At 33.5% G+C, this 20,854-nt stretch overlaps 1 pseudogene; it reads left to right on the top strand.

Moving 5' to 3' along the window:
* The window catches only part of LOC140959337 (probable serine/threonine-protein kinase PBL7), a 46,394-nt pseudogene that overhangs the window by 1,062 nt on the left and 24,478 nt on the right, over positions 1-20,854 (top strand).

The raw sequence follows: 20,854 nt of genomic DNA, 5'->3' as shown, positions 1-20,854 counted from the left end.
CCCCTTTATGGTGTTTGACAAAACTAAGTAAATAATAATTGATCGTCTGAACGCATTGTAGATAAAATAAGAGGTTGATCTTGATCATCTGAAAGCTGAATAATAATCCACACGAATACGAGATAGACTTGTAGAGATTTTTCTTCAACGAGAAGATTTCTTCTGTTGTTCTAGAATCTCTTTGATTTCTTCCCTCTTTTTGTCAAATAACTCCATCTTCAAGGATAATTTTCGAACATCTGTTGATAGAAAGTTGACAGAGTTGGATACGTTTTCAACAGCAGAGGTTAAAGCGATTTGAAGTACATCTATCTTTCTTGATACGAGTGTCTCCACAGCATCAAGTCTTTTGCTGATAGAGTCTTGAGTCACTGAGAGACTCTTAACCAAACCTCTGTTCTTCTGAATATCATCCACTGTTCGAGAGAGAGATGTTAAAGCATCTTGAATTGTCGTCAGTTTCTGATAGTTGAATTTTTCAGAATGTTCCAGTTTCAGAGAATGCTCTAATTGAGTATGCTGAATCTTGTATACATGATTGATCATTTCATTCATATTCTGCTGAATTTCCTTAATTTCTTCAAGAACTTTATCAAGATCTGTAGAAAAATGAGGCGGAGACTGACAAGACGTTCCTGGTTCCGTTGAGACTTGATCAAAGACCACCATGGTCTTATCAGATATCATCGTTTCAGAAACAGTCTGTGCTGGAACATCTGTTTCAGTTACTGCCATTTGGACTGTAGGAGGTGAAGATTGATGATGATCAGCAAAGATACTTTCCTGCTGAATAGGAGAGACTGCAGGATCTTCAGTTGATTGATCATGAGCTGATGCATCTTCTTGAAAATCAGCTGAGACTTGAGCTGGCTCATCAGTTGGTAGTTTTTCAGAAGTAATCAACACAGCCTCCATATTTTCAGCAATCTGTTATTTGGTGATGGGCTAGCCACCACTGTTTGATCCTCTATTTCAGAAACAACAGACTGAACTGGTACTTCTGTTGGGATAGGAACCTCTTGAGAGATTTGATCAGTTGAGTGATCAACTTCTTCAGAAATGGGTTCACTCATAAGAGATTCTTTCGCCACTGCTTGAATAATTTCATCAATGTTGGCAAAAGTCAACTCGGCTTCAAAGTACATCTGATGTTCTACAACAGATGATTGTGGCACATCCTGAACAGGTTTTTCAGCAACCAGTTGTGGAGATGGCTCTTTCTGCTAGGAGGAGAAAGTATCTTCTTTTGTTTTCGAACTGGAGGATTTTTCAGGGAGAACCAATTCCTGATCCTGTTCCCAAAATTTGATTTCCATTTGTAGGCCACTAAGATCTGTGTCCAGTTGAGTGAACACAGCTCTATCATAATATGCAGTTGGACCTACGGGATTGTAGTTGGATTTCAGCTTTTCAACCATTCTAGTCAGCTTTTTGGCTCGAATTTGATCAAAGAAATATTTTTGCCTCTCCAATGCCTGCGCAATAGTAGCAGCTTTGACTATTTTCAACACAATCGCTTCAAGTTTAATAAACTTTTTCAGTTGGGATTTGCGCTTCAGCTCTTTGGCAAAAATCTCAGTCCTAAACTTTTTCCAACTATCAAAAGATTTTAGTTTCGATGTGGCAAATGCATTGACCTGTTCCCAAACCAGGTCAATGTGAGTTTGGATGGCATTAGATGGCCTTGGCTCTTCAACTAGCTTGCCTTTTCCTTTTTTAGTAGTGAGAATGTGAGGAATATCCAAACCAGAGTGAGTGGTGTCCACTGGTTCCCTCAATATAATGCCTTTAGATCTGGCCGGAGGCAAAATAGTAGGGCGATTTACATGAGTCAAGGGAGCTCTTACTTTAGCGGGTGCCTTTTCTTCAGTAACTGAATCATCAGGTGGAACAACCTGCAAATGTATAGCCTGAATAGGATGTTGGGCAGCTGATTGAGTCAAACTCTCAGTTAGAATGAATTTCATCGCTGTTATTGGTTTAGTTCTTTGCGTCCTCGGTCTCTTGACAAGCTTAGGAGAAGGAGTTTTCTCCGAATCTGATTCACTGATAATCAGTTTTCGTTTTGCAGTCTTCAGTTGGGCCAAAGTTTTGGTCTTCTTGACTGGTTTTGGAGCAGGTGGTTGCGTCCCAACCTCCTGTTTGGTTTTCAAAAACTGTTTGGGAGAAATGTCCAGTTTGGTCTTTGGTGGCAAGATGTTCTTGGCAGTGAAGACCTTGAAGTTTGATGATTTTCCAGCATTGTCAGCTACCAATCCCTTTAGTTTCAGAAGATAACTGATTGGAATGGCAAAGCCTCTTGATTGCTTGGTAGATTGAAGCATATTCCTTAGAATATTGAAAATAATGTGCCTCCAGTTAGCTTTTTTTTCTCCCATGATGATGGTCATCGCTTGGAATTTCTCAAGAGTAAGGGCAGCATAAGAGCCGTCCTTAGCCAATATGCCCTTCGCCACAATGTCGGCTAATAACTGAACCTCATGCTTCAGTTCCGTCTTAGGATCGGAAACTTTAATTTTCCGTCCATCAGCAGACGGCAAAGATTGCATTTCCTCAATGTCAGATGTTTTGATGTCAGGGGGGCGGGCGTACCCATCAGTTGGCAAAGAGAAAATTTCTCCGAAGGTCTCTTCAGATAATATCAACAGCTGATCATTGACAGTTACAGAGATACTTCCATCAGTAGTGACAAACCCCTTCAGATAGAATTCATTTACTTCCTTGGGGTATATCTCCTGCGAAGATTGTCCCAAAAACATCCTGAGACCAGCAGATTCAATCTTCAGAAAGACGTTCTTAACATCAGCTTTGTGAACTGATAAAACTGAGTCAAAATCAATGGCCATAACGTTCAACACGTGAGCTGGGATTTGATTCGCCATTTCTAAAGATAAAATGATCTGAAATTCGTAAAAGATAAGCTTTGGAATTAGTATGCTCTTAGGAACTGATTGTATGCGTAAGAAAGAAAACTGAATTGAAGCGGGCATAGTACATTTGTTCGTGACTGTCCAAATTCGGGACACGTGTCAGTCCAAAAAATTTGAATAAAAATATGTGTACGTGTGCTGTAAGCGTGTGTGCAAAAAGTAAGCGGTTTAAAATAGGCCACGTTATGAAACTGCAGTCACGTCAGTTGATTTGGAATATAATAAGTTTTTTTTTTTTAATTTGTTAACTTATGTGAGAAGATTTGTAAAATATCCAGCTGAACAATCAGTTGGGAAACTGATTCATTTCAGTTGAGAATTCACAAACAATTGTCCTCTCACTTAACATTTTCAAAAACTGATATTCCCCCTTAATCGGTGCATAGAATAATTAAAGTGACGATATAAAATAAATTTAAGGGGCAGAAAGATTATCGTTTGCTGAAACGTTGACGGCCCTTCAACTTCCATGATTTTCGGCTATAAATAGAAGTAACATGGTTAGTTTCAGTCATATTGGTGAAAATATTCAAGACAAAAAGAATGACAGATACGAGTAGCTCGAGTGCTTCGCCGTTTGCTCTGGAGACCAGGAAGGCTGTTATAGAAGATGAAGTTTTCTATAAGAGTCTTCACTACTGGGAAAAATTACAGAATCTTGAGTTCCTGTATAATATTGGGGAGGCTACCACTCCTGAACTGGTGGCAGAGTTGAAAAAATTGCTGGAGCACTTGAACATAGCTGTATGGGTGGACGTCTTCAAGGATGGTCATATCTATCAGCTAATGCTTCGAAAGGAACTGAAAATCCTTAAGCGCGTAGCTGTTTCTCAGAGCTTTGTCAAGAAATCTACCGCACCTTTATCCGCTTGGTTGAAAATGTGGATAATTGTTGTAGAGGAAAAATATGATGATGTAATCCGTGCAAACGTTTATGGTTGAATGAAGTATTTATATGAGCTTAACTTTGTTTTTTTCTTTCCTACAAATGATAAACTTCATCAGTTGTTATATATATGAATTGCGAACTTTAAACAGATGAACTGATGAAAGACTAACTTATATCAGTTGACTATGAACTGAAATCAGTTAAGTATTAAGTAATAAATGACAAACTGATATCAGTTGATAATGAACAACTGATAAATAAGAAGCCTGGGTAAATGAGAAAAACGCTTCGGTTGACTCGAGACTCTTTAGCTTTTTCAACATTTAATGTCATCTGTCTATAAAAAGGACAATAAAGATAAAATGTGAGATAATAACAGTTCAATATGTCGGATTCAAGTAATTCTGATGCATGCAGCAGTACGCATATTCAAGTTACTGAACAATTAAGTCCTTATTTAGAATAGTTGAAAAAAACGATGGAGGAATATGTCTTGACGAAAGTGATGTCAACATGGTTCAAAACTCATGATTTGCAGAGGATAAGTAGCAGTGGTGCTGCTCCTTCTCGTGATCAAGCAGCAACAACAAGAAAATACATTGATCGTTTTGAAGGCGGCATGTTACAGACCTGGTTGATGACAATGTTCTGTTACATGCAATGCTATGGAAGGAATGACATGTAATTGAGAAGATTTCTACAACTGAATCATTTTCTAGAATCCGAATTTATGAGTTGAATAATTTGATTACAGAATGGCAAGATTCAGTTGGTTCTAAGTTGTTTTCTGTAAGATGGAATCGATTTTATTTTTAATAAAGTATCATTTCCAATTTTTTGTTATGTTCTTATTTTCTGCAAATAATTTTATTAGTAAAACAACATCAATAATAATTTTAATACAAGTCAATTAAACCAAGAATATTGCGAAAGTAAGAAAACTTAGTCTCGGGTAATGGTTTGGTGAAGATGTCAGCTGCTTGTTGCTCAGTTGAAATATACTCCAGTCTGATGTCCTTTTTCAAAGCATGATCTCTAATGAAGTGGTGCCTGACATCTATATGCTTGGTCCTTGAGTGAAGAACTGGATTATAGGTGATGGCAATTGTGCTCGTATTGTCACAAAATATGGGCGATTCATTTGTAATTACTCCATAATCTTTCAGTTGTTGCTGGATCCAGATCAGTTGTGCACAACAACTACCAGCAGCAAGGTATTCTGCTTCAGTTGTTGAGGTAGCTATGGATGTCTGCTTTTTGCTGAACCAAGAGATCAGTCTGTCTCCTAGAAACTGACAAGATCCACTTGTACTTTTGCGATCAAGCTTACATCCTGCATAATCTGCATCTGAATATCCAACTAAATTGAAAGTAGAGTCTTTAGAATACCATAACCCAACATTTTGTGTACCCTTAAGATATTTCAAAATTCTTTTAGCAGCTGAGAAATGTGATTGCTTAGGATTTGCTTGAAATCTAGCACACATACAGACAGCAAATACAATATCAGGACGACTGGCAGTTAGGTACAACAATGAACCTATTAAACCTCGATACAATGTCGCCTCAACTGATATTCCCCCTTGATCAGCATCCAATTTTACTGATGAGCTCATGGGAGTATTTGCAGTTGAACATGATTCCATGCCAAATTTCTTCAGCAGCTCCTTTGTATATTTAGTCTGACTGATGAATATACCAGTCTCCAGTTGCTTCACTTGCAGTCCAAAAAAGAATGTCAGTTCACTCATCATGCTCATTTCAAACTTATCCTACATTAGCTTAGCAAACTTTTCGCATAATTTGGGGTTAGTTGACCCAAATATGATATCATCAACATAAATTTGAACTGATAAAATGTGATCATTCTTAGCGAATTTGAACAAGGTCTTATCAACTGATTCAACAGAAAAATCATGATCAGTTAGAAATTTTGAAAGAGTTTCGTACCAAGCTCTGGGAGCTTGTTTAAGGCCATATAAGGCTTTGTTCAAATGATATACATGATCAAGAAAGTTGTGATTTACAAAACCTGGGGGTTATTCAACATATACTTCCTCTTGTAGTTGACCGTTCAGGAATGCACTCTTTACATCCATCTGCTATACCTTGAGTTTCTTGTGTGATGCATAAGCAAGAAAAATTCTGATTGCTTCCAGTCTTGCAACTGGAACATACGTCTCATTATAGTCAATTCCTTCTTCTTGCCTATATCCTTGTGCCACTAATCTTGCTTTGTTGCGTACAACTGAACCATCCTCGTTCAGTTTATTTCTGTATACCCATTTTGTACCTATAATGGTTTTTGAAATTGGTCTTGGAACTAAGTTCCAGACATTGTTCTAAGTGAACTGATTTAGCTCTTCTTGCATTGCATTTACCCAATTAGGATCAGCAAGAGCTTCATCAGTTTTCTTCGGTTCTAGTTGTGAACAAAAGCTGAATAGATAAATAAATTTAGAATTTGATTGCGAGTTCTGACTGGATCAGATGGATTTCCTATTACCAGTTCAGGTGGATGTGATTTTCTCCATCTGTACTTAGTATTTGTTGTATCAGCAATTTCTTCAGTTGGTAACTGAACACAGTTTTCAGTCTCAGTTGGTGATTCGTCAACTGGTATTTGAATGTCATCATTATGCTATGTCAACTGATCATCAGCAACGACTTCCTGCACATCTGCTTGGTCCAGTACTTCTGGTTCAGGTATTTTGAAGTATGTTTTGATAGCCATGACTTTCATTTTTGTCATCTTCTTCCAAACTGATATCTGTAAATCGATCAACTAGCTCAACTTGATCAGTTGTCTTATTAGTTAGTTCAGTTTCATCGAAATCAACATGAGCAGATTCTTCAACATTTAGGGTTTTCTTGTTGAAGACTCTATAGGCTATACTAACTGATGAGTATCCAAGAAATATTCATTTTGCAAATTTAGCATCAAACTAAGTTCCAGACATTGTTATAAGTGAACTGATTTAGCTCTTCTTGCATTGCATTTACCCAATTAAGATCAGCAAAAGATTCATCAGTTTTCTTCGGTTCTAGTTGTGAACAAAAGCTGAATAGATAAATAAATTTAGAATTTGATTGCGAGTTCTGACTGGATCAGATGGATTTCCTATTACCAGTTCAGGTGGATGTGATTTTCTCCATCTGTACTTAGTATTTGTTGTATCAGCAATTTCTTCAGTTGGTAACTGAACACAGTTTTCAGTCTCANAGACTCTATAGGCTATACTAAATGATGAGTATCTAAGAAATATTCATTCTGCAGATTTAGCATCAAACGCTTTTAAATAATTTTTACCATTATCAAGAATAAAACATCTGCAGCCGAATATTTTGAAATAAGTAATTATACTTTTTCTTCCATGCCAGATCTCATATGGTGTTTTCATATGATTCTTATAATCATTGATCTGTTCTGAGTATAACACGCAGTGTTTACTGCCTCTGCCAAAAATCTTTGAGAAATATCAGAATCAGCAAGCATTGTTCTGGCAGCTTCTTTAAGAGTCCGATTTCTTCTCTCAGCTACACCATTTTGCTGAGGAGTTCTGGCTGCTGAGAGTTCATGCTTAATTCCAGCATTTTCTAGGAAATTTGAAAGAGTTTGATTGATGAATTCAGTTCCTCGATCAGATTTGATTCGATCAATTCCAACTGATTTTTCATTTAAAAGTCTTTTGAAGAGCTTTATTAGTTGCGAAGCAATATGGTCTTTAGATTTGAGAAAAATAACCCAAGTAAATCTTGAAAAATCATCTACTACTACCAAGGTGTATTTCATTCCTCCTAAGCTCATGACTGGTATAGGACCAAAGAGATCCATGTGCAACAGTTCTAAGCATCGGGATGAAGATTTACATCCCTTGTTTTTAAAAGAGGATCGTACTTGTTTACCATACTGACATGCTGAGCAAAGTTTTTCTTTTGAAAAGTCTATTTTGGGCAAACCAGTTACAAGTTCATGTTTACTCAGATAAGCAATGAATTTAAAGTTTAAATGATTTAGTCTCTTATGCCACAACCAGTTTTTAGATGATTTGGAAGTAATAAAACAAACTGGTGCATAAGTTTGATCATTCGAACTTACTTTATATGTGTTTCCACAACGTTTGCCAGTTAGTATGATTTCATCAGTTGAAGTTTACAGTTCTACCTTTGGAATTGTCCCCGAAACTGATGTTTGGACCAGTGTATTTGATCAGTTGGGATAACGCACTTGCATCTCCTGTCATATGTCGCGAGCATCCACTGTCCAAATACCATATTGAGTTCTTGTTTGTACCTGTTACCTGCAATCACACATATAATATAACTTGGTACCCATATCTATTTGGGTCCTGAACTGATTAGTCTCTTAAGAATCCACACTTGGATTAGTCTAACAGACTTTCCAGTAACTGTACTCCAAATGATTTTTCTCGGCTTTTGTGTGCTTGGTGTGTAGTGTACAGATGATACAATATTTGTTTTAGCTTTATTCAATTGATTGTTCAGTCTATATCTCTTTTGAACTGGCTTGTAGTTATAGTAATAGCTATTCGAATAGTTCTTGTGAGACCTCTTTGTTGACTGACTTTGTGAATCAGTTGAAATTTTTTGACTATAACCAATCTCATATCTTCTAGCCTTGTTCATATTCTCAGTAGGTTGCTCAATCAGTTTACTGGGCTCAATTTGTTCTTGTATCACTGCTGTTTTGACAAAATGAATGTATTTCCATTTGTCTATTTTTGGCTTTGGTTGAGTATTATTTGGATATATTTCTTCTTGAGTGTTGAACCCTAAACCAGTTTTATCAGAAACTGATTTTTGTGAATTCTGCATCTCATTCAGTGCAGTAGATGACTTGTTCCAAGACTGAATGAGCTCAGTCTGTTTTGAGTTTTCAAGAATCAACTTCTGGTTTAATGACTGATTTTTGTTTCTTTCTGCTTTTAACTCAGCAATTTCCCTTTTTAGACTCAACCCATCAACTGATTCATCAGTTTTGGTTTTATTGTCTGTGGGATCAGTTTGCTTTGCTTTGATTTTTTCAAATGATGATGCAAACTTTTGATACTCATTTACCATATCATGTAGTGTTAGAATGAGTTCTTCTCGTGTGAAATCAGTTGAGCTGAAATCAAATACATGTTGGCTAGATGATTCTTCTTCTGCATCATTAGCCATTAAGCACTTGACTTCCTCATCATCACTAGAGCTGCATGAGCTTTCTGGTTCTGACTCCTCACTGTCAGTTTCTGCCCATTTAGATTTGTTTTCTTCAGCTAAGAGTACCTCATGTTTCTTTTTGAAGGACTTCTTATCTTCTTTGGGTCTTCTTTTGTGCTCATATGATTTCTTTCTTCTATAAGTTGAGCCTTGACTGTCCTTCTTGGGTTTAGGACAATCAGCCATAAAGTGACCTGATTTGCCACAGTTGTAGCAGACATTTGATTCATCTTTGGAACTGTTCCTTTGGTATGGCTTCTGGAAGTTTCATTGATTCTTTCTCACGAACCTTCCAAATTTTTTGATGAACAATGACATAGCATCACTGCTCAACTGATCTGCAGATTTCTTGACTGAACTGATTGGTTCTGTTCTGACAGCAGCTAGAGCAGTTGTGGCTGCAGGGGTAGATGGTTCTCCTTCTCTGGTCTGCAGCTCAAATTCACAAGCCTTTAAATCTGCAAACAGATCATGAAGTTCAATCTGGTTCAGATCTTTGGACTCCCTCATTGCCATGGTCTTGACATCTCATTCCTTGGGAAGACCTCTCATTACCTTCAGTGCAATCTCTTTGTTGGTATACACTTTTCCAAGTGCATTTAAATCATTGATGATACTGCTTACTCTTTCATCATACTCGTGCATTGATTCTCCTGCTTTCATTTTGATGTTATCAAACTTTTGAACAGCAACAGAAAGTTTATTTTCTTTGGTTTGATCATTTCCTTCACACAGCTGGATCAGTTTTTCCCAAATTTCTTTGGCTGACTTTACACATCTTTATTTTACTGAAGGTTACTTTGTCCAGCGTTTTGTACAGAATGTCTTTAGCCACATTATCAAGATTTGCTTTTCTTTTATCTTCAGTTGTTCATTCATCTCTGGGCTTTTCTATTCTTTGTGGTGCCCCTTCTGTTATGGCAACTGTTGTATTTGTTTTTAGAATCTTCATGAGTCCATCAGTTATGACATACCACTTGTCATTATCTTGTGCAGCTAAATGAGCCTGCATTATGATATTCCAATCATCAAATTCTTCTCTAGAGAACATAGGAATTTTGTTGGATGAAGTCATGCTAGCAAGTTTATAGATCAAAAGTATTCAAGAACAAGATTCAACCGCTCTGATACCACTTGATAGGATCGATTAACGTAGCAAGAGTGTTTAGAAGGGGGGGAGGGGTTGAATAAACACTCACAATTAAAACTGATCTTTTCGAGTTTTGAGTTTAGTTTGGTGAGAAACTGATTATCTGAATCTTGCTAGTTAATGACAATCAGTTAAACTAAAGTAGTTGCGGAAATTAACTGACTGAAAGATAGAATACAAAACTGAAATAAAATACACAAGGATTGTTTCTGAATTTTCGGAGATTTCAATTACTCATACGTCACCCCTTCTATCTCAAGGATAGGATTTCGACTAAAAGACTTTGATCGAATACAAGATTTGTACTGACCCACTTTAGTTTTGACTTATCACTGCCAAAAGCTGAAACTCTGAGTATTACAAAATGTTCTCAGTGTGTAACTGATCTTAGCACTATCGAGTTTAACGATTATTACAAAGTGCTAGTGAGCTCAAATTGTAGCCTTGACTGCTACGAATAAATCAAGTAAGGGTGAGTTAAGATTTTGACAGGGTAACAGCAAGCTTTGAATAGAGTGATCTGTATCATTTTTTCAGCTGTTCTTCTGTGATATTTATAAGCTTCCTTTCCAACGGTAACTTGAGATATGTTTGAATCTTTGTATCCGTTGATTGCCACTTCATCATTCCTTGGGCATTGTTTGATTCATTTATTGTAATGCGGCGTCTTAATTGCTTTAGCCGAAATACGTTGTTCTAAGCTGTATTGATTGAAGTGTGGCGTTTCATATTCAGTTGCAATCTGCTATGTCTCTTTGTCGGTTGAATGTTCTTTCCCGAGACATGTTTAGTTGAAGGAAGCATACGGCTGAATATATCAACTGATCGGTTTCCAACTGATCAGTTTTCTTTATTAGATCTGCTGATTTCAGTTGTTAAGTCCAGTTGCTGAATATAATTGCGCGTATCAGTTGGTTGATCAGTTTGTCAAACTCCAGAATTTAGAGTTTGGTTCATATTTTGTCAAACGCCGGAATTTCGTTTCCAACAATATATCAACTGATCGGTTTCCAACTGATCAGTTTTCTTTATTAGATCTACTGATTTCAGTTGTTAAGTCTAGTTGCTGAACATAATTGCGCGTATCAGTTGGTTGATCAGTTTGTCAAAATCCAGAATTAAGAGTTTGGTTCATATTTTGTCAAACGCCGGAATTTCGTTTCCAACAGAAGTGCTACATCCAAGGAGGAGTGCAAGGAACATCCCCATCAGAGAACTTGACGAAGATTTAGATACGTCGAAGGAGGAGAATGAAGAAAATGTTGATTTTGAGTCCGATGATGAGAGTATCATGGATGTAGTAGATGGTGCATATGTAGATGATTTGGAAGATTAGTTATGTTTACTCTACTACTTGTTCTAATGATGGATAATTTATTGAAACTTTGAAATTATCTAGATGATATTATATTTTGTGCTTAAACATTATTTAATTGCACATTTTACATTAAAATGATTATATTGCATGATTATCTATAAAAAAAATTACTTAAAAAAATTCAACCGCCTAGGCACCTCCTGGGCACCGCCGAGGCGGCCGAGGCGGTAGGAGGTCACCGACCGCCCCGCCACCGCCTCCCTCTATTTACAACCTTGAATAAGATATTTTGTGATGAATTAAAAGTTAAATTTAGGAACTATGGTTTGATAATGTATGTAGAGTTAGTCAATTACTTGTTTATAGTGAGGTCAGTAAATTTTGTATAGACGTGTATAAATATAATTATCAGATACGCAGCGAAAACATGGTAGAGCCAACTCTTTTGGGCTACAAAGTAAGTAAATTTTAGTACTGAACAGATTGGATTTTCCAGATTTATTCGGTAAGTCAAATTTCGAGACGAAACTCATTTAAGGGGAAGATTGTAAAGTCAGACCGCATGTTAATTATTTTATTATTTAAAATAATTTATTAGTGAATAAATTTTAAAATAAAGATTTTAATATTTTATTTTTGATAGAGTTTTGATGATGAGACGGTCTCTTGTGACACGGTCTCACGAATCTTTATCTGTGAGACGGGTCAACCCTACCGATATTCACAATAAAAAGTAATACATTTTACTGATGGGAATAAAGTTTTAAGTTTTATATATGTGTAATATTTTCGAAAACTTGGTACAAAATTTTAAGGAATTTTATTGACATGTTTCAACCTGTATGCGTCGGAAAGAAAATTACTGCATTTTTATCATGAATTGGTCACACAAGTTTTGACAAGACTCAAAGTGGGAGAGAGGCTTAAATTTTTCTAAAATAAAATGATGTTTTTCTTTTAAAATATCTTTTATCTTTCCTTGTTATACCCGTAATGAGGAATATTACAAAAGAGATTGGATATTTTTTTACCATAAGCAGAGGAGTTATTTTTGTTCATCAGAATAAAATCTTCATATTATTAATTGTTAAGATTTTCTGATATATGTAAAAATATTTAACTTCAGTTAATTCAATTGTTAAGATTTCATCATAGAAGAACTTGGTTTTGTTTGAAAGATATACAAAAAATATGATATTTTTTTGCTTTTACTTCTATTTCTTTATAGTGTTTGTTAAGTAAACTATTTTACAAAAAATAAATAAATGAGAGGACTAATTAAAATGTGTAATTATTGTTGACCAAGTCAGGTAAATTTAAATCTTCTTGGAAATAATTTATAGCAACATATATCTTCCTTTTTTGAGGAGTGATTTTCATATCATCAATCATTTTAGCAAGTTACCGTGTGTGTATATATATGAGTTTTGATAGGACGAACATCTACTATGTGCATCTATGAAAGCATCGGCTGAGATGACATCCAACTATTGGATGTACAAGACGTCGTCTCAGTCGATGATCACATAATAAACACCAGCTTATAAGCATTTATGTAAACACGATTGAGTTGAAATCCTCTTATTAAGTGTGAATAAATAGATAATACATAATTCATGCTCACATGAATATCATATAACAGTGTGTACACTAAAAACAAAATAAATTTTTTATACGAGTAAAACCATGAAATGTGTTATAAATATATTCTTATTGTAGATGATTATCTTATTTAGTTATATTTGAAAGATTCGTAATAAAGATAAATATGACAAGATAATAGATGTAAAAATTTATATGTTATAATCTTTCCCTATAAATAGAGTGCTTGTGTTCAATGAAAATTGCATCTGAGTATCACTACAAGAAAAATTTCAATCAACAACACTCATTATGACAACGGTTTTTATTAAAACCGTTGTCTTTTTTGTTTTAACAATGGTTTTAACAAAAACTGTTGTCGTAGCCTAAAAAAACCCGCTTATACACAACGATTTTTAAAAAACCGTTGTCTTTTATATGTCTACGACAACGGTTTTTAAAAACCGTTGTCTTTGATGTGTCTAAAACCATGAAATGTGTTATAAATATATTCTTATTGTAGATGATTATCTTATTTAGTTATATTTGAAAGATTTGTAATAAAGATAAATATGACAAGATAATAGATGTAAAAATTTATATGTTATAATCTTTCCCTATAAATAGAGTGATTGTGTTCAATGAAAATTGCATCTGAGTATCACTACAAGAAAAATTTCAATCAACAACACTCATTATGACAACGGTTTTTATTAAAACCGTTGTCTTTTTTGTTTTAACAATGGTTTTAACAAAAACTGTTGTCGTAGCCTAAAAAAACCCGCTTATACACAACGATTTTTAAAAAACCGTTGTCTTTTATATGTCTACGACAACGGTTTTTAAAAACCGTTGTCTTTGATGTGTCTAAAACCATGAAATGTGTTATAAATATATTCTTATTGTAGATGATTATCTTATTTAGTTATATTTGAAAGATTTGTAATAAAGATAAATATGACAAGATAATAGATGTAAAAATTTATATGTTATAATCTTTCCCTATAAATAGAGTGATTGTGTTCAATGAAAATTGCATCTGAGTATCACTACAAGAAAAATTTCAATCAACAACACTCATTATGACAACGGTTTTTATTAAAACCGTTGTCTTTTTTGTTTTAACAATGGTTTTAACAAAAACTGTTGTCGTAGCCTAAAAAAACCCGCTTATACACAACGATTTTTAAAAAACCGTTGTCTTTTATATGTCTACGACAACGGTTTTTAAAAACCGTTGTCTTTGATGTGTCTACGACAACGGTTTTTTAAAAACCGTTGTCTATGAGCGTTTTTTTTTTTGGGTTACAACAACTGTTTTTAAAAACTGTTGTCTAAGAGCTTTTTTTTGGGCTACAACAACGGTTTTAACAACCGTTGTCTATGAGCGGTTTTTTTTGTAGACTACGACAACGGTTTTTAAAAACCTTGTCTTTCAGATGGTTTTTTTGGGCTACCACAACGTTTTTTAAAAAACCGTTGTCTATATAAGATTCTGTCAAGGGTCAAAGACAACGGTTTGTGTAAACTGTTGTCTTTGGGATGGTTTTTTAACTACGACAACAGTTTTTTAAAACGTTGTCGTTTCTTAGGGTTTTATTTGGTTAATGACAACGGTTTTTGAAAAAACGTTGTCGTAGTTTCTAATTTTTTTAAAAAAATCGGTTAATATGTGGCGACGGTTTTATGACAAACCGTCGCTCATTTAAATTTAGCGACGGTATAACAAACCCGTCGCTACATTTAGCGACGGTTAGTTTCTGTTCGTCGCTACAACTAACGACGGATTGTAACATACCGTCGCCGATATAATTTACCGACAGTTTATAAATCTGTCGTAAATTTAAATTTTTGACGTTTTAAATTAGCGACGAAATAACTGTCGCTAAGTGAATAGATGCGACGGTCGCAAATTTAAATTTTTGACGTTTTAAATTAGCGACGAAATAACCGTCGCTAAGTTCATAGGTTCGACGGTTGTTTTGANCTAATTTTTTTAAAAAAATCGGTTAATATTTGGCGACGGTTTTATGACAAACCGTCGCTAATTTAAATTTAGCGACGGTTATAACAAACCCGTCGCTACATTTAGCGACGGTTTGTTTCCGTTCGTCGCTACAACTAACGACGGATTGTAACATACCGTCGCCGATATAATTTACCGACGGTTTATAAATCTGTCGTAAATTTAAATTTTTGACGTTTTAAATTAGCGACGAAATAACTGTCGCTAAGTGAATAGATGCGACGGTCGCAAATTTAAATTTTTGACGTTTTAAATTAGCGACGAAATAACCGTCGCTAAGTTCATAGGTTCGACGGTTGTTTTGAAAAACAGTCGCTAATAGCGACGGTCTAAGAAACTGACGCAAATAGCGACGGTTTGATTACAGTAGTCGCTCATAGCGACAGTTTATACAGAAACCGTTGCTACTAGCGACGGTTTAATCAAAAACTGTCGCACAGCTGTTATAAATATCCGCCTCGTTGCTCATTTTTTTCACACATCAAACTCATTTACTTGGTCAGTTTACTTTTCAAATTTTTTTTCCTCCAACGATTTTTATTAAACTTCAATTAAGTTAAAGATTATAAATATATTAATTTTGTAAGTTTGTTAGTTTTTGTGTTTGGTTTATTAAATTATAACCGTAAATTTTTTTTTATATTACGAAAATAATTAGCGACGGAAATCATAACAAAAACCGTCGCTAATTAGCGACGGTGATTAGAACAAACACCGTCGCTAATTAGCGACGGTGATTATGAACAAACACCGTCGCTACTACTTAGCGACGGTGATTATGAACTAAACTGTCGCTAAGTAGCGACGGATAAATAAAACCGTCGCTATTAGCGACGGAGTTGTTTAGAAAAACCGTCGTACAATTTTGTATTACCACGATTTTTCAATGCTACGACAACAGTTTTTCACCGTCATCTTTAGTCGTCTACGACTATGGTTTTTCACCGTTGTCTTTGTGCGCTCCCTTTAACCACAGGGCCTTTAATAACGGTTTTACAAGACCTACGACAACAGTTTTTCACCGTCGTCTTTTATGTCTACGACAACGGTTCTTTGAGCTTACCATTTAACCACAGGGGCTTTAACAACAGTTTTTGACCTACGACAACGGTTTTTAACCGTTGTCTTTCGCTTTTTTTCTTGTAGTGTATATTGACTCATTCTCTCTTTTCTTTAATTAATTTTCTCTACTCATCTCTATTTCTTTTATGGTTTATAACACGCTATTAGCACGATGCTGTAAACAAATGAGGATTAACATATTTTTCTTGTTCTCTTGATGCTATTGAAATAGCACAACGTGTTGTCAATACTTAATTTTATGATATGTTTGTTAGTGCTCTTGAAGTAACACAATTATAATTATTTATATATTGGTGCCCATGAAATATCATGATGTTGATGGCTCTACAGTAGCACAACATGATTTTATATTGAGATAAATTCATGATTATGATATGATATAGAATTAAATATTGAGGATCTAAAGAGATTCATGATTGAGATCTGATAACAAATCCAAGATATATAAATATTATTGAAAGATATATCTATATCAAATTATATTAATATTTATAAAGAAATATTGTTCAAAATATCAAATATTTATTGATATTCATGAAGAATACTTATATATGATTCAAAACTTGACAATATTCTTCAGGAATATTAATTTAATTTCCTTTTGGTTGAATGTTTTTTGATCATCTTATGAATCGATAAATTTATAACAATTTCTTAAAGAATATCGACATATGATCTAAAATTGTCTATATTCCTAAAGAAGATGACTAAAGATCTAATACATATCAAAAGAAAAGACATGATATATTATTAGTCACTATTTTATTACGTGTAGTGACTTCATGTTCAATGATGAACTGCATATGCTATTTGGTAAAATATATATGAGTATGTGGCAGTGAGACCACGATGTTTGAAAGATAATATAAGGTAGTGAGACAATAACGTCATCAATAGAAAAAAAATTTGAAAACCTAATGAATTGATATCATTTTCTATATTAAATATTGACGATTATGATAATCTATGCACTATCATGACAGTGAATTGAGCTTTGAACATTCACGTATTTCTTATCCACTATCACTGATTTTTAATTCCAAGTTTCATTGCGTGTTATTCATCATTCTTATGTTACTCCCTAACATGCCTTGAATTTTTATATTGAATGAATAGATTCACCTAAATTTTGAAAAATTCTAGCATGTATTTATTTTGATTCACATAAATTATTTTGTGACATTAATAATTTATAAATTCTGTGAATTTATTCTATCAATATATTACATGAGATATTACATTAATTTATTATGTATTTTTTGACAATTTTTCTGATTTTGAATTTTTTATTTAAGAACATGTAGGGTTGTTAGATCTTTATTTCCTAAATTTTGATTAAATTTTGAGTGTGGATATAATTTTGACTAGTCACAAAATTATTTGATTAAAATTGTCTTTATTTTAGAGTGCTAATAAATGATAAAATATTGTATTACATATTGTTGTTTTATATATTTTGCAAATGTAGGAACAAAAAATCTAATATCGAATGACATTCATGAAAGACCGAATGTCGTTATTTAAGATAAGATCTACTTTGTACATGTAAGAATTTGAAAAGGTACGTTCAATTTCTCAATTTCAATATCTTAGTTATAGTATTTTGTTTATCCAAAGAGAAATAAAGGAAGGCAATTATTCAAATTTGTCTAATTAATGTGATCTATTTTTTAAGATGAATGTGATAGTGACAATTAACACAGTTGATATCAAAGAAAAATAAATTATCTCAAATGAGATATGAATTATAAAATTGGCACAAAATATTGAGATATACATTAATCCCGATATAAAGTTTGTGGAGGCCGATGATGTCTACCAAATTATATTGTCATCGTATGTTGATATGAATGTATTATGGATCTAGAAGATCATTTGATTGACGATGAAAAGAAAATGATGTTATACTTGAAACAATAAAAGAGTGATAAACATTGATGTATATGGATTTAAGAATCCAATGCAAATATTGATTTGGTATAAATAATATATTACAAATCAATAGTTTTAGAAGAGCTAATATTTTACAAAAGTATCATCCATACAAATATTTTCAGAGTTCATCATAATCGATTGGGTCAAGCATTCAAATTATATAAATAGTTAAAAAACTATTGATAATGCACAAAGATGTTAATGACGAAGCCAAAAGTTTTTGAATCGATAAATATGAAATTTTTTGAATCAAATATCCAGAAAATTTTAAGAATTCTTATTTATAGCTTATCAAATTTGATACCACTATCATAAGATCAAGTTGGCAGAAATTCTCGTATTATCTGGAAAGAATAAATAATGTGAGCCCACGAATCGCAACTTGATGTTTGCGAAAATACGTTTTGAGAAAAATTTCCAGAATATATAATCAAGACAAGCTTGATTAGAAGAAAGAATATGAATATCAATTTTATGATTATAAATACATTGGTTTAGTTGATTTATTATGCCTCCAATCAACTATTGAAACCATTGATTTTGATAATAAATGTACCATATTTTGGGGATATCTGAAATATATGCCAACTAATAGTATGTTATGTGTGACAAATGAACTAGAATAAATCTCTTGAAGAGATTGTAGATATATTGGAAATAATTTGAATCTTATGATCAAATATTTTGAGCAATGAGATTTTTATGATGTGATTTCTCATTTGTTATATTCTTGTAAAATGATATTTCCAACCAGGGGTGTCAAAATGCAACATGACCCGTCAACCCGACACGACCCAACACGAAAAAAATCAGGTTCGGGTTGGGGTTTTTCGGGTTCGGGTTGGGTGGGTTCAGGTTAGAACTAGGTTAGATGGGTTTCGGGTTGTGTCACGGGTTGACCCGAATTTTTTTTTTGAAAATATTACCTATATTTTTATATATTGTATGTTTGAACAAAATTTATTGTATATTTATATGCTAAATTTTCATCATTTAATATTTATTTTGTATATTTTTTAATTTTTTAACAATTGTTTATTTGATTTAGTAAATATACTTTTAATTTTATACAATTAAACTTTCAAATTTAAATCGGAAATTTTTTTATTATGTGTTTAAATTAAAAAATTATTATAATTTTTTACTTTTTCGAATTTTTTTCATTAATTTTTTTTAAAAAAAATAAAAAAAATAAATAAATTTTGGGTTAGGCGGGTTAGACGGGTTGATTCGGGTTAGACGGGTCCGTGTTCGGGTTGGGGGTTTTCGGGTTGCTTCGGGTTCGGGTTGAAAAAAAAAAAAAATTTCGCGGGTTGACCTGAAATCCGACCCACCCGACCCGATTGACACCCCTATTTCCAACATTGAGGGGGATGAAATAAAAGCTAAAAGAATAATTTTGATATCGATCCAATGTAGTATAAAGTGAACACGAGGTTCCAAGTTTAAATATCAAAATATGTTATTTGATCTTGTGTATAAGATCGATTATACTATTTAGCTTCATTAATGTTCTAGTTGAAAAATGTATACAACTCGTCTAAAGCGACGAAGAACCTCTTTAAAGAAAATGAGTGAATATCTCAATGTCAAAAGAATAATGGAGGTCGTTATGAAAGAAATTGATGTCCTGCAGGACATATCTTATATTACTTGCAGGTAAACATAAAAAATCTAACCGCGTGATCGACCAAATATTTTAATGAATCTATTTTGGATGGTGTTATTCATGAAGAATAACAAGTATATTACAAGATGAGATTTCACATATTATTTGGTATCAAAATGATATGATTATTAACGTGTTTTTGCTATAATGCAAAATGAGGATTATCTTGAGATACAATTTGTAGTGATTGTCAATAAAAATGATTGACAAATGACATGTGAAATATGAGCACACTTTAGCTCAGAGTTTCTAATCCAACATCGGTTATGAGAAAATATTTTTAGTGGTCATGGGTTAATTGGAAAGTGATATGTATAGAAAATCCTCTTAGGATTTGAGATGTCAAATGGATTTAGATTCAACGTCCAAAGCTATTATTTCAATAAAACATGTCATTATACAAATTAAAATGATAATGGTACAAGTGATACTTTTAGCTTAGTACTCTTGAAGAGATTACTAAAATAGACAAGTAATTGAAATATAAATTTGCGATAAAATACTTGAAAAAGAAGAAATCGTGTCTACGATTATATATTGTACATTTTCTAGAAGAATATATGTACATAAGTTATAGTACAAAGAAATTACGAAAATACTTTTATAAGTTGCATCAATTTGTGGTTGTTTGACCATTTGATACTCAAAGTATCATTTTCTCCAACTTGAAAGATGAAGAAAAGATATTTGGTCTTGAAGTATCATATATAAGAATTTATACATCATCACATCTCACAAATTACACTAGTGATGTATATCTTTTCTCTAAAGAACACAGTGACAACCAGAAAGACATATGACTGATTTTCTTTGCAATATTATACAGACTATTGATTTACATAAAGAGATTATCAATAACTGAAGATGATATTACCGATCTTTGTACAAAATTATCACCTGCATCAAATTTTGACAAATCAGTGTACAAGTTCAGAATACAAAGAGTTGATGATTTCAAGTGATGTTTGTAATAGGAGAACAGTCAAAGTTGTACTCTTTTTCCCTCATATATTATTTTTCCCACGTGACTTTTCATTACAAGGTTTTTAA

Source organism: Primulina huaijiensis, chromosome 15, assembly GCF_012295235.1.
Source record: "Primulina huaijiensis isolate GDHJ02 chromosome 15, ASM1229523v2, whole genome shotgun sequence".
In the NCBI taxonomy this organism is placed as follows: Eukaryota; Viridiplantae; Streptophyta; class Magnoliopsida; order Lamiales; family Gesneriaceae; genus Primulina; species Primulina huaijiensis.
The sequence above is the reverse complement of the archived record's forward strand: the minus strand, read 5'-3'. Positions and strand labels throughout refer to the sequence as shown.